The sequence below is a fragment of the Bombina bombina genome, chromosome 12 (genome assembly GCF_027579735.1).
Source record: "Bombina bombina isolate aBomBom1 chromosome 12, aBomBom1.pri, whole genome shotgun sequence".
Taxonomy (NCBI): Eukaryota; Metazoa; Chordata; class Amphibia; order Anura; family Bombinatoridae; genus Bombina; species Bombina bombina.
The window spans coordinates 137,660,689-137,675,997 of record NC_069510.1 but is presented as its reverse complement, the minus strand read 5'-3'; the positions used below and the strand labels follow the sequence as shown (position 1 = coordinate 137,675,997).

At 38.6% G+C, this 15,309-nt stretch overlaps 1 pseudogene; it reads right to left on the bottom strand.

Annotated features, from left to right (window-relative positions):
• Nucleotides 1-6,970: 6,970 nt before the first annotated feature.
• Nucleotides 6,971-8,122, bottom strand: LOC128642936 (la-related protein 6-like; annotated as a pseudogene).
• Between the last annotated feature and the right edge of the window lie 7,187 nt (nt 8,123-15,309).

The window sequence follows — 15,309 nt, the reverse complement described above, 5'->3', positions numbered from 1 at the left end:
AGAACTGCTGGTGCAATGATAAATGCCGAGAGTGTATGCTGTCTGCATTTATCGTTGAGCTGCGGACATGATCTGCAATATCGGAATATGTCCACTCACACAATAATAATTCGGCCCCATAGTATAAAGTTGTCAACATAACTATCCTCGTTTCCCTGGTATTTTCATCATAAAGTAACATAAATTGTTCTAGCTTTGAACAATAGAGCTACACAATTGAAGTTATTAAAATAAATGGTTATTAAGTACAGAAACAACAATTTAAAAACCACAAACCAATCTTGTTTCAGTGTTTTGTGCCAGCACAAATATCTGTGAAAGCCTTATTATAATGTAGAGCAAACATTAGATATTGCCTGTTTTTTTTTTAATTAACTTAAATAGACAATAAACACCTTGAGATTTAAGTATGAAGGCCTAGATTAGAAATGAATAGCGCATTAACGCGACGCTGCACTAAAGAATAGCGCAAAAATGTGGTACTACAAGTGGATGGTAAAAGACGTTTACTAGAGAATTTTAACTAGGTAGACATTATGTTAGAGCACCCACTATGTTTAATAGATAGCACAGGGTGTTTATATAACAAGGGTGGAGTTAAAGGGACAGTCTGCTCCAGAATATTTATTGTTTAAAAAGATAGATAATCTCTTTATTACCCATTCCCCAGTTTTGTATAACCAACACAGTTATATTAATATGCTTTTTACCTCAGTGATTACCGTGTATCTAAGCCTCTGCAGACTGTCCCTTTATCTCAGCACTTTTGACAGACTGGCATTTTAGCCAATCAGTGCTGACTCATAAATAACTCCATGGGAGTGAGCACAATGTTATCTATATAACACACATGAACTAGCACTGTCTAGCTGTTAAAACTGTTAACAAATGCACTGAGATAAGAGACGGCCTTCAAGGGCTTAGAAATTAGCATGTGAGCCTACCTATGTTTAGCTTTTAATAAGGATACCAAGAGAACAAAGCAAATTTTATGATACAAGTACATTGGAAAGTTGTTTAAAAGTTTAATTTAGACTAGACTGTCCCTTTGAGGGAAATACATAAAAGCAGTGAAAAATGTAGCATTTTTGGAGACCTGAAATTAAGCTTGAATATACGTGTAACAAAACATATGTATAATATATTATAATTAAGTATTTCACTCATAGGTATACATATTAAATGTAAAATAAAGCTCTATTACTGAAATAAATGTTATGCCGGTGATTTAAAGGTACATGGTATAAGACAAGGTGCTGGACTGAGGCAGCTTAAAGTTGTATGTGTATGTAACATTAGCGGCTGGGTGGTCAGTGGGTGTGTCTGGGTGGTTTGTGGGCGTGTCTGGGTGCTCAGTGGGCGGGGCTAATGGAAATTCTATAAATAGGGACATGTGACTGTCTCAGAGGGATAGCGGGACAGAGCTTAGAATCTTAAATAGGCACAGTTGGGAGGTCTGGTGTGTGTGTGTATTTGTATGTGTGTGCAATGTGTATATGTATATATGTGCATGTATGTACATATGTCTGTATGCATGTATGTGTTTATGTGTGTACTTGTATATGTGTACAGTGTGTATATGTATAAACAGTCTGTTCTGATACATGTGTATTTGTATGAAGATTCAAATCAGCCAATAGGAATGCAAGGGTATAAACCTTGCCTTCACTTCAAGTTAGGGGGTGTTAGGTTAGGGGGTTTAGATATTAGTTTATGACTTTGCAATGTGCTGGCTGGTAGTTTAGGGGTTAATAGTGTAGTTTATGACTTTGCGATGTGGGGGATGGAGGTTTAGCAGTCAATAGCTTTATTTAGTGTGTGATGTAGGGGGGTGGCGGTTTAGTGGTTAATAGTTTACTTATGAGTGTCAGTGTACTTTGCAATCTATTTTTTTTTTTAATGCTTTTATTTATATTAAATTAATTTTCTTCAAAACCAGATTGCTTCTGTCAAGTATACAGCAACAAAATGAAGGATCACACAAATATCACAGAATACAAAAAGCTCCCTTCTCAGTACAGGGATTCTTACATTTAATTTCCATTCTTACAACTGTTTTTCCCCCCCTTATACACAGATGGAACAAGTAATTTCTGGATATCCCTTGCGTGCTCAGGAAGAGTTACCCATAACTTATAACTGACTCGTTAAGGATATTTAGATGTAAGATGAGAATGGATACCTTCTTGCAAAATGTGGTACTGAAATTATTGCATTCTTAATTTGAAGACCATTAACAGGAAACATAGGGCTTTAACCAAATTAAAAGAAGTCCTGTACTTCTTGGATGCTATGTCCTCTATTTATCAAGCTGTCAACTGCAAATACGCTGGAATTCCGCAGCGTATTTGTGGCGAGCCTAATTCGCCTTAGTTATCAAACCCTACAGACCGGCAAAAGTAGAATTTAGTGACGTAACATACGATCCGCCGGACTCAGTCCGACACAGATCGATGCTTATGTCACTACAGATGTTCCGAACGCAAGTTCGGCACAATCTGACTACTTTTGCTAGTTATCAAATAACTAGCAGATACGCTCGGCACTTTTCTGGTCCAGCGTACCTATGATGATGCCATAGGAATCAATGGGAGTCGGAAAGCAGTGAAAGCTTATGTTCGCTGCTGCCCGATATCCAATTGATTTCTATGGGAACGTCTACACTTAATACCCTAACATGTACCCTGAGTCTAAACACCCCTAATCTGCCCCCCCTACACCGCCGCCACCCACATTATACTTATTAACCCCTAAACCGCCGCTCCCGGACCCCGCCGCCACCTACATTATATTTATTAACCCCTAATCTGCCCCCCCTACACCACCACCTACATTATATTTATTAACCCCTAATCTGCCCCCTACACTGCCGCCACCTACATTATATTTATTAACCCCTAATCTGCCCCCCTTACACCGCCACCACCTACATTATATTTATTAACCCCTAATCTGCCCCCCTACACCATCGCCACCTACATTATATTTATTAACCCCTAATCTGTCGCCCCCAACGTCGCCACCACTATATTAATTTTATTAACTCCTAAACCTAAGTCTAACCCTAACACCCCCCTAACTTAAATATAATTTAAATTAGTTTAAATAAATATTCCTAACATTAAATAAATAATTCCTATTTAAAACTAAATACTTACCTATAAAATAAACCCTAAGATAGCTACAATATAACTAATAGTTACATTGTAGCTATTTTAGGATTTATTTTTATTTTACAGGCAAGTTTGTATTTATTTTAACTAGGTACAATAGTTATTAAATAGTTATTAACTATTTAATAACTTCCTAGTTAAAATAAATACAAAAGTAACTGTAAAATAAAACCTAACCTAAGTTACAATTACACCTAACACTACACTATAATTAAATTAATTACCTAAACTAAATACAATTAAATACAATTAAAGAAAATTATCTAAAGTACAAAAAAATAAAAAACACTAAATTACAGAAAATAATAAATAATTACAAGATTTTGAAACTAATTACACCTAATCTAATCCCCCTAACAAAATAAAAAAGCCCCCCAAAATAATAAAAATCCCTACCCTATACTAAATTACAAAAAGCCCTTAAAAGGGCCTTTTGCGGGGCATTGCCCCAAAGTAATCAGCTCTTTTACCTGAAAAAAAAGTACAATACCCCCCCTCAACATTAAAACCCACCACCCACACATCCAATCCTACTCTAAAACCCACCCAATACCCCCTTAATAAAACCTAACACTAACTCCTTGAAGATCACCCTACCTTGAGATGTCTTCACCCAACCGGGCCAAAGTCCTCCACAAAGTCGGGCGAAGTGGTCCTCCAGACGGGCAGAAGTCTTCATCCGGGCGGCATCTTCTATCTTCATCCATCCGGCGTGGAGCGGCTCCATCTTCAAGACATCCGACGTGGAGCATCCTCTTCTTCCGATGTCCTCAAACCGAATGACGGGTCCTTTAAGTGACGTCATCCAAGATGGTGTCCCTTCAATACCGATTGGCTGATAGAATTCTATCAGCCAATCGGAATTAAGGTAGGAAAAATCCTATTGGTTGATGAAATCAGCCAATAGGATTGAGCTCACATTCTATTGGCTTATTGGAACAGCCAATAGAATGCAAGCTCAATCCTATTGGCTGATTGGATCAGCCTATAGGATTGAACTTCAATCCTATTGGCTGATTGCATCAACCAATAGGATGTTTTTCCTACCTTAACTCCGATTGGCTGATAGAATTATATCAGCCAATCGGAATTGAAGGGACGCCATCTTGGATGACGTCACTTAAAGGACCCTCTCATTCGGTTTGAAGACATCAGAAGAAGAGGATGCTCCACGTCGGATGTCTTGAAGATGGAGCCGCTCCGCGCTGGATGGATGAAGATAAAAGATGCCGCCTGGATGAAGACTTCTGCCCGTCTGGAGGACCTCTTCTGCCCGGCTTCGTGGAGGACTTTGGCCCGGTTGGTTGAAGACATCTCAAGGTAGTGTGATCTTCAAGGGGTTAGTGTTAGTTTTTTTAAGGGGGGATTAGGTGGGTTTTAGAGTAGGGTTGGGTGTGTGGGTGGTGGGTTTTAATGTTGGGGGGGTATTGTACTTTTTTTCAAATAAAAAAGCTGATTACTTTGGGGCAATGCCCAGCAAAAGGCCCTTTTAAGGGCTATTTGTAATTTAGTATAGGGTAGGGATTTTTTTATTTTGGGGGGATTTTTTATTTTGTTAGAGGGATTAGATTAGGTGTAATTAGTTTAAAAATCTTGTAATTATTTTATTATTTTCTGTAATTTAGTGTTTGTTTGTTTTTTGGACTTTAGATAATTTTATTTAATTTTATTTAATTGTATATAATTGTATTTAGTTTAGGTAATTAATTTAATTATAGTGCAGTGTTAGGTGTAATTGTAACTTAGGTTAGGTTTTATTTTACAGGTACTTTTGTATTTATTTTAACTAGGAAGTTATTAAATAGTTAATAACTATTTAATAACTATTCTACCTAGTTGAAATAAATACAAACTTGCCTGTAAAATAAAAATAAATCCTAAAATAGCTACAATGTAACTATTACTATATTGTAGCTATCTTAGGGTTTATCTTATAGGTAAGTACAGGTGGCTCTCGATTTAAGCTGGTTCAACTTGCGCCGTTTCAGAATAACAACCTTTTTTTCAGTCATGTGACTGCTATTGAAAAGCATTGAGAAGCATTGCACTGATTAAAATAGCCAGTAGGTGGAGCTGTCCGTTTGTGTTGCAGCAAAGTTATGCAAAGCCAAGCACACAAACAGGCTGGAATTAATTAGTCTAGCTAGACATGAGCTATCGAGCAGCTTTCATAGGAACAATATCTTCCTGTCTATAAATCAGTCCAGATTGGAATGCATAGAAAGAACTGTTTGCAGAAAAATGCAAATAAATTCTGTGTTGTGTGATTATTTCATAAGGTTTATAATGCAGTTTAGCAAATGTTTTTGTTAATTTAACTTAGTTTAATTATATATTCTGTGTTGTGTGATTATTTGATACTGTTTATAATGCTGTTTAACATTTAAAGTCTTCATTTCAAAGCTTTAAAAATAATGTATTAGGTGTTACTTATGACAATTTTGAGAGGGGTTTGGAACCTAAGTCCCTCACTTCCCATTGACTTACATTATAAACTGGGTTTCAATTTACAACAGTTTCGATTTACAACCATTCCTTCTGGAACCTAACCCCAGCATAAACTGAGGGCTATCTGTATTTAGTTTTAAATAGGTATAATTTATTTAATGTTAGGAATATTTATTTAGATTAATTTAAATTATATTTAAGTTAGGGGGGGGTGTTAGGGTTAGACTTAGGTTTAGGGGTTAATAAATTTAATATAGTGGCGGCGACGTTCGGGGCGGCAGATTAGGGGTTAATAAATATTATGTAAGTGGCCGCGGTGTAGGGGGGCAGATTAGGGGTTAATAAATATAATGTAGGTGGCGGCGGGGTCCAGGAGCGGCGGTTTAGGGGTTTAACATTTTATTTAGTTGTGCCAGGGTCCGGGAGCGGCGGTTTAGGGGTTAATACATATAATGTAGGTGGCGGTGGGCTCCGGGAGCTGCGGTTTAGGGGTTAAACACTTTATTAGAGTTGCGGCGGGCTCCGGGAGCGGCGGTTTAGGGGTTAATAACTTTATTTAGGTGCAGTGGGCTCTGGGAGCAGCGGTTTAGGGGTTAATAACTTTATTTAGGTGCGGTGGGCTCTGGGAGCAGCGGTATAGGGGGTAAACAGTATAGTATAGTGTGGGTGTTTAGTGAGAGGGTACCAAGAAAGCTGTGAAAAAGCCAAAGAGCAGCGAGATCGATGACTGTTAGTTAACAATAGTACGCTGCTCATCCACCGTACTTGGTGCGCAGCATTTTGACAGCTTTTTTGATAATTTTGGAGAACATATTCAGGTCCGCGGCAGCGATGTTAGGCAATCTTAGGCAAGCGTATTGGTGCTGTCGAATGCAGGTAAGTTTACAGGTTGATAAATAGAGGCCTATTGGTTGACTTGGTGCAGGATAAAGTCCACTTAAGAATGCTTCCAAATCAAGGTAACATGACGGCCAATTTAGTTTCATTTTTACTTATTGGAGGAATAAAAGACTTTCAATATTGTACAGAAAACTGCATGTGGTCTTTTTTCCCTTTAGTCTCACACTATAACATACTCCAGAGTGGTTCACATCACAGTTAAACCCATCACAAATAAGTCAACGCCTTACTTTAATATTTTTATAAAGTATTATAGTCACCCCATCTTACATAAATCTGAGAATAAGCTTGTGATCAAAGTACATAAATGTTATTCACAAGTTGATATTTACTGACAATGACGTGGGATCTACTGTAGCTTATAAATAAATACGCTTTATCTGTGAAATATTAGTTCAACTTTAAATGCAACAGACCATGACGACCAAGGGAATATGACTAATTAAAAGTTAATGCCTTAGCACTAGTTTCCCACACCCAATGCTATTGTGGAATCCTCTACTTCCATCTGGACCATGTGGATGGTGGAGTATACCATGGGGCAGACCAAGAGAGACTGAGGTCTTATTTGCTGGTAGAGGACTGCATGGCAACTGCCTGTTCTCCATACGAAGATTCTGAGCAGCAGCTCTGCGGCGTTGCACCCAAGGACTTGTGGAACCAATGCCACTGTCCACCAATTGCTCTGGAATCCTACGTCTAAATTCAGGACTTGAACTAGGGCTGGGATATCCTGCAATTCCTAAATTGGTTGCTAAGGGGAAAGAGCCATGTTGCGTTTGGGTCAGGATCTTAGGAGCCATCAGAGGGCTAGAATGTGGGCTACTGAAAGACAGTGGTCTGAATGATATACCTGGACTGGAAAAGGACAGTGCAGAGAGATATCTATGCACTACGACTGGAGAAGCAGGAGTGCTATCTTATTCAGATGAACTGCAGAATGATGCTTCTTCCCTGTTATATGGTAGTCTTTCAAATATTCGGTTTTGTTTCTTGGGTTGCTTCTTGTCTGGTAAATCAGAGTCTTCCATTTCATCAGCGTCTGTGAGACTCTTCTTGTGGGCTCCTCTTCCTTTCACTGAAATAACCTTGAGATCATCATTAGTGAAAAACAATTTTCCATTCAGTGCTTCAAGTGCCTTTTTGGCATTTTCCATATTCTCATATTCTACTAGAGCACAGACCTTTTGGGCCAGTTCTGGATACCTAGACACATACTTCTTGACATCACATGGTATGTCCCTGTTTGGTTTTAAAATACGTACAGATGAGATGACTCCAAAAGGGACAAATAGTGATGTTACATTTCCCATGGAGTTCTTCTGCTCAGAGCCCATAAAATTCCAAGCCAGCAATAGCTTAGTGGGAGGGAGCCCATAAAGAGAGTCTGGTATTGGTGTTTTCCGCCTTACTTTAGTACCTTCCTCGTTGACCTCCAGTATGTCAGAAAATTTTAGTGCATACAAGGTTTTTCTCCAGTCTCTAGTCAGGTACTTTACCTTTATGAAAGAAGTAAGTAGTTTTATGCTGACATAACCCTTTGTATTCCTTTGAACATGCTTAAGCAGAAAAGCATCACAAGAAAGGTTTTCATAAGACAGATAGAAACACCAGTTATGAAGCAGAGGTCTAAAGAGCGCTGCTCCATAACCTGTCCGCCTACTCTGAGGAGGCGGGCAGACATTGCCGCAATTGAATCTGCAGGGGGCGGCGTTGCACCAGCAGTTCACAAGAGCTGCTGGTGCAATGCTGAATGCGGAGAGCGTATTGCTCTCCGTATTCAGTGAGGTCTGTCGGACATGATCCATAAATAGGCCCCTTATAATTTAGCGCTCCACTTGTAATCTAGCATATAGTGTTCCAGATACCTACATATGTATCTCTTCAACACAGAATACCATGGGAACAAGCAGATTTGATCATAAAAGTAAATTTTGGTTTTATATTCCTTTAACTACTGTTATATGTTAACCCCTTATATGGGTTGATAGAAGCAACCATGTATGTAGTAACAAAATGTTATAATGTGTTAGGTCCTTTTATACTGCATTATTAAAATCCATTTAACCACATTTGTATATGTGTTTATAAATACAGTATCAGAAATGCTAATGATCTGTAAATGATAAAAAGAGAAATTATGTCTATGCATAGACCTCATACACAGTCAGTGAATGTGCAGGAAATATAAAATCATCCTTTTGTTTTATCTATGTCACTTTATGTGGCTGATAATCAGAATGGGAGATGCCAGTTGGCTTTCGATCAAATTATCTTGTGAATTGCAAACTATCAGATACATTTTGATAAAATGAGTTCCTTCTATTGATTTTCCAAAGCAATATATGCCCTTAGCTGCTGCTTCCAGCTCCACAGGCGGCCGGGGGGCCACTCTCCATCACTTTAATGAGTCAATTCCCCTGACACAAATGGTGCTTTGATTAACCTTACACTGGGCTCCTCACACCCCTCCTTCCGCTATTAGAGGGTCGTAGAGATCAGGAAATTCCCAGAATCCTCTGCAGTCTTTTACCTTGGCAGAACTTTGACTTTAATGAAAAAAAAAAATATCAAAATCTGTTCATTATTGCGTTCTGTTTGCAAAAGTGGGACAAGCGTAAAGCCCAGAAAAAAAGGGCAGAAAAAGAAAATATTACATCTATTTTTCATTATTTCAGGTACTTAGATATTTTACCATTATGTATAAATATATATTTTACGATAGCTGATACATGAATAAATACATATTTATATTTGTAATGGATCAGAACAGCTGACCAAAAAAATACCTGCAAAAACAGCGTCTGCTCAGTGTTACATGTTTAATGTTTATTAAAGAGACATGAATTTAAATGTTTTTCCTTTCATTATTCAGATTGAACGTGTGATTTTAAACAACTTTCCAATTTATTTCTATTATCTAATTTGTGTTGTTCTGTTGGCATCCTTTGTTGAAAAGGATACCTAGATAGGCTCAGGAGCTGCTGATTGGTGTCCGCACATATATGCCTCATCTTATCGATTCACCCAGTGTGTTCAGCTAGCACCCAGTAGTGCATAAGTGCTTCTTCAACAAAGGATACCAAGAGAAGGAAGCAAATGAGTTAATTTAAAATAAATTAGCAGCGATTGTTTATACGATGTTTACACTTGTTTTGACTATTCCGTTTCTTGTGTTACATAACAGATAGAAACAACTCAAAAATAAATTATGTAGACTCATTTCTATGTAGTAAATCTTACAAGCAGTGAAAGATCTTAGTAAACAAGAAAGATGAACAATTTTTGCAATACACTTCCATTAATAAAAGCGCTTCTGCTGTTAGTGCTCGTGCACCAGCATTCAAGTGCGACACCTTCTCAGAGAGTCAGCGGCAGCGGCTTGTATAACACAAATATAGGGGTAGATTTACCAATCTCTGTCCGACATGATACGCTATTGCGTATCATGCCCGACAGATATCGCTGAATGCCGACATCATATGCTGTCTGCATTTATCATTGCACAAGCTGTTCCCCAGAACTGCTTGTGCAATGCCGCCCCCCTGCAGATTTGGCTGCTAGCAAGGGGTGTCAATCAGCCTGATCCTATAGGATCGGGTGGATTGATGTCCGCAGCCGCAGCCCATTCGGCCCTTGTTAAATCGACCCCTTAGTCTTCACCGACATAATACAAACCACCGCTAGCTCTCTGAGTGATGCAGTGTTTGAATCCTGATCCTCTCACACATAGCATATGTGCATACGCCGATGAAACAGAAACAATGGAAATATATTGCAGATATGCTTTTATTTACAACTGAATTGCGCCCGTGCACATCTCTATTTTTATCTATTTTATTCCTTTAATTAATATACAACATACTTTCCAACCACGACAAATCTTGGGTTGGGCGGTTTACACATTTCCCCTCCCACAGCTTCACAGCCAGTGCAAATGTCCCATTTTCTAGAGATGGTCTAGCCCAAGACACCCCCACAAAACATAGACTGGTCATCTCTCACAGGTTTTCTCATCTCCCTGATCCCAGAAACCCTTTGCGAAATTTCGTATGTATGATATATTATTAATAAACAGTATTGCTCTATATTTATATGTTTTTATTTTGAGGTACTACGTCAAACTAGATTACAAAATAATACAATTGCAGAATTACATATTAAGGGCCAGATTAAAAGTGGAATGCTAATTCTTTTCCGCTTGTGAGCTAACTACACTCAAAGTAAATAATGAGCATGGCCGCATTAGCGTATTACTAGTTGAAAGTAAAAAGTTAGTGCACAATGAAAGACTAAGGTGCACTATCTTCGGGACTTTGGATATCGCAACCTTACTAACTCCTCCCCATAGACTTCTTAAGAAAAAAAGTTATTGCTCACACTCTAACCCCATTCTACGCTAGATCAGCTGCGCTAAACCCGAAGGTGCGTTAGGAGTACTTCAAATACTTCAAATTCTTTTATATATATACGTAAGTGAAAAGTATTTCTGTAAAAACACATTAAAAAAGATTAAAAATTATATTACATGTTTCAAGGTATTTGACTGGGAAGGGCTCAAAAGTGTGTGTGTATATATATATATCCTTTAAATCTTCAGTTTCTCTATTTCATTGCCTTTGTATTGAGTTTATCTCTGGGTGTGTTTTGTGCTATATATTTGGATATCAAACTTTGGCTTGTGACCTGGACCTCCTTTGACTATTCTTCTGCCTGCTGATTTCACCTTGTTTGTTGCCTGATTGGTTCTGACCTTGGATTCTCCTGACAACTCTTCTGGATTCTGATTCTGCTTCCTATGACTGTTTGGTTTGACCCCTGGCTTGTCTGCTTTGTCCTTCCGGTCTCTTCCTGGTATTCAGCTCCTTATTATTCTCCTATACAATAGTCATCTTCCTCCTGGGTCCTATCGCTACTATCCTAATAGATTTTTTGTTATTACTCCATTTGACGCCGGGATAACAAGACTACCGGACAGAATTGGTTTGATAACAAAATATCTGAAAGGATCCTAACAGTTCAGAGTCATGTGACTTTGGTCAATTTACCAAACTGTATTGTTATTAAATCACACAACTGTATTTGGTGCAAAATGTATTTTCTCTTATGTTGCATGTACTGTGCATTTCCTAGATTGTGATATTATTTGACAGCCTCAATTAAAATAAAAGTATAATAAAAGTGAGTCTGGGCACAAGGGCATTGCACACTTCTCCTATTGGTTGTTAATATATGTGTTGTAATATGTGTAACGTAGCCTCATATACATCACATACCCTTGTGTAATGTTGCCTAACAGGTTTGCACTTTCTAAATTACAAATTATTAGCAATATTATAAGCACTTGAAAGTGATGCAGCTTATCTGTAAAAGCTGACTAAAAAAAAATCACATGAACATCTCTATTTAAAAAAGGAAGATATGTTACCTCAACATTTCCTCAGTAGCCACATCCCATTGTAAAGGAACCTTAGGTAGCCAATCAGGATGCTAGTCCTAGGACTTGCAAGAGAGAGTGCATCTGGCATGTGCAGGAACAGTCATGGTATTACTCTCCTCAGTTTTTTATGTGAAATATTATAATATTTTAGTGTAATCTCATGAAATCACAGTAAAGCAAAGTTTGATATCAGCACTGATGAAGCCTTTTTTTTTTTTTTCCAACATCCAGCTGACAGTAGCTGAAGTATAACTGTTTACACAGCACTTACTCTGGTGAGCTGAAGACATTTTAAAGTAAAATATCTTCCATTTTTACATAGAGATGCTCAGGTGATATTTTCTTGTCAGCTTTTTACAGTTATACTGTATCACTTTCAAGGGATTTAGTATATGGGTATTTTGTCCCTGCCATCTTTCTATGACCATCTGCATGTCTTCTTGATAAAATATCCTCCTTTTTCATATTTGTGTTTCCATCCAATCCTTCCCCTATTCTTTGCTAGAATTCCTACATGTTTAATATGTTTTGTGATGGTTACGATTTAAATACTCCACCAACTGACCCTCCCTTAGTTCTCCAATGCCTTTAAAAAATACCCTCTCCGATTAACCCTACTCATCCATGTATCACAAAGATCTGCTCACTCTTCACCTCATTCTACACCCCAACCTGACATGACTCCACCCCTGAGTTGCTTCAGTTCTCAGATCTCCCTGACTTAGCCCACCCTGCCCTGAAAAAGTCTTGGTGAATTGGTTGGGAGGTATGTTCCCACCCTATATTTTTGTTCTTGTTACTTTTTTCCTCTATTATTTAATTCTAACCTATAACTGCATCTTTAGCAAGTTTTCTCTCTCAATTACATTTTTCCATCTCTCTTTTACACCTATACAATCTACATGTGTGCCTCTCTTTCCTTCTTGTAGCTGTTTTTATTACCTATTCTCTGTTGCTCTTCTAATCTTTCATGTCTGACCTTCTAACACTCTTGTTGCCTTATATTTGTTTTTCCCGTTGCTCTTTTCGTTATGCTTTGATTTCTTTCTAATACTTGCTATTATATATTCGTTCTATGTCTGCCTCTTTTCCCCTGTGCTCTGATTGTGTCTCGGTTAGAGTATATCTTGGGTTATTTTGGCACCTTGCCCAGAGTAAATATTTTAGCAGAAATAAAGACCCATCTGTTGGCACGTATATCCTTAGTATGTATATAGGTACCCACACATAATTATCCGCACATACTATATACACTTGTGTAATTGCTCAGAAGCTATAAAGGATTAACAATCAAATAAAGAACATTCTGTTGTGTTTATAGAGAATGAAAAATAAATAGGTATTCTGGATAAGCCAGTGTTTCTCAGTAATAATTTATATGAATCTCATTCTTTTATGTACATTATGTAAATGGAATACATTTCAGTTCTTACGTAGCTTGAGTGCCCAATAAATACAATTAAAAATGCAAATACTTAGAGGATATTTTTCCTTGTTAGCTGGACTAGAAAACAATGTTAAAATCGCACAAGCCAAGAGGAAAAATTGTGCCAAATAGACGAAAATCGTATTTTATGACTGGACATTAATACAGCTATGTGGTTTCAAAATTCCTTAAAGGGACACTCAAGTAAAAATTAAACTTTTATGACTCAGAGAAGCAATTTTAAATAACTTTCCAATTTACTTTCATTAACAAAATGTGCTCAGTCTGTTTATATTTACACTTTTTGAGTCACCAGCTCCTACTGAGCATGTGCAAGAATTCACAAATATATATGTATTTGTGATTGGCTGATTGCTATCACATGGTACAGGGGGAGTGGAAATATACATAACTTTGAAATTTGTCAATTTCAAAGTTATGTATATTTGGAACATCTGTAATTTTTATTTGAAGTTCAGACTAAGGGGCCTATCTATCAAACTCCGAATGGAGCTTGACGCCCCGTGTTTCTGGCGAGCCTGCTCTAAAGACCGCTGCTTCATAACCCTGTCCGCCTGCTCTAATGAGGCGGACCAGGAATCGCCGGGAATTTAACCCAATCGAGTATGATCGGATTGCTTGACACCCCCTACTGGTGGCCGATTGGCCGCGAGTCTGCAGGGGGCGGCGTTGCACCAGCAGCTCACAAGAGCTGCTGGTGCAATGCTGAATACAGAGAGCGTATTGCTCTCCGCATTCAGCGACGTCGGTCGGACCTGATCCGCACTGTCGGATCAGGTCCGACAGACATTTGATAAATAGGTCTCTAAGGGGTGAGGGTATGTAGGTGCAAGCGGACATGATCCGATATAGCGGATCATGTCCGCTGCACATCGATAAATGCCAACAGCATACGCTCTCTGCATTTATCATTGAATCAGCAGTTCTTGTGAACTGCTGGTGCAATAACGCCCCCTGCAGATTCGGGCCAATCGGCCGCTAGCAGGGGGTGTCAATCAACCCGATCGTATTCGATCGGGCTGATTGCTGACCGCCACCTCAGAGGTGGCGGACGAGTTAAGGAGCAGCGGTCTTAGGATCGCTGCTTTTTACCTTCTGCTTCAGGCGGACCTGAAGCGGAATGGGTTGGAAGCAGCGTCCGCTGCTTCATAAATCGACCCCTAAGGGGTAGATTTATCAAAGCTTCAACTGATAATACGCTGGAATTCAGTGTCAAATTCAACTCGAGATTGATCCACCATAGTTAAAAAAGTGTAAAGATTGTCAAATGTTAAAAAGTGTGATGTAATATAAGCTCCCGCGATCTCAATCCGACGCAGATCGATGCTTGCGTCATTCCAGATGTTTCGAATTCACATTCGACTCTATTTGACCCTCTTCCCAATTTATCAAACATTCAACAGGTACGCTTGCGTCAATTCCGACGCAGCGTACCTATCGTTCAAAACGCCACCTTTGAGGCCGCAAATGCCATAGAAATCAATGGGAGTCTAAAAACACAGAATGGTTATGCTCGATGCTGCAAGAGAATGAAGCATATTAGATAATAAAAGTAAATTAGAAACTTTATTAAAATTGTATACTCTTTCTAAATCAAACAATATTATTACTCCAAATTTGGTGCACTAGTAGATATAGGGATACAAATTAAATAAATACATTCGGCCAGATTACAAGTTTTGCGGTAAGCAGGGTGCGTTGCTAACTTGTACGTTATTGTCACCGCTCACTTACCTACAGCACTGGTATTACAGGTTTTCATAAACCCAGCGTTATTAGGCAAGAAGTGAGCATAGAGCAAACTTGTGCTCCATACCGCACTCCAATACCAGCGCTGCTTAAGTCAGCGGTGAGCTGGTTGCACGTGCTTGTGCACGATTTCCCCATAGACATCAATGAGG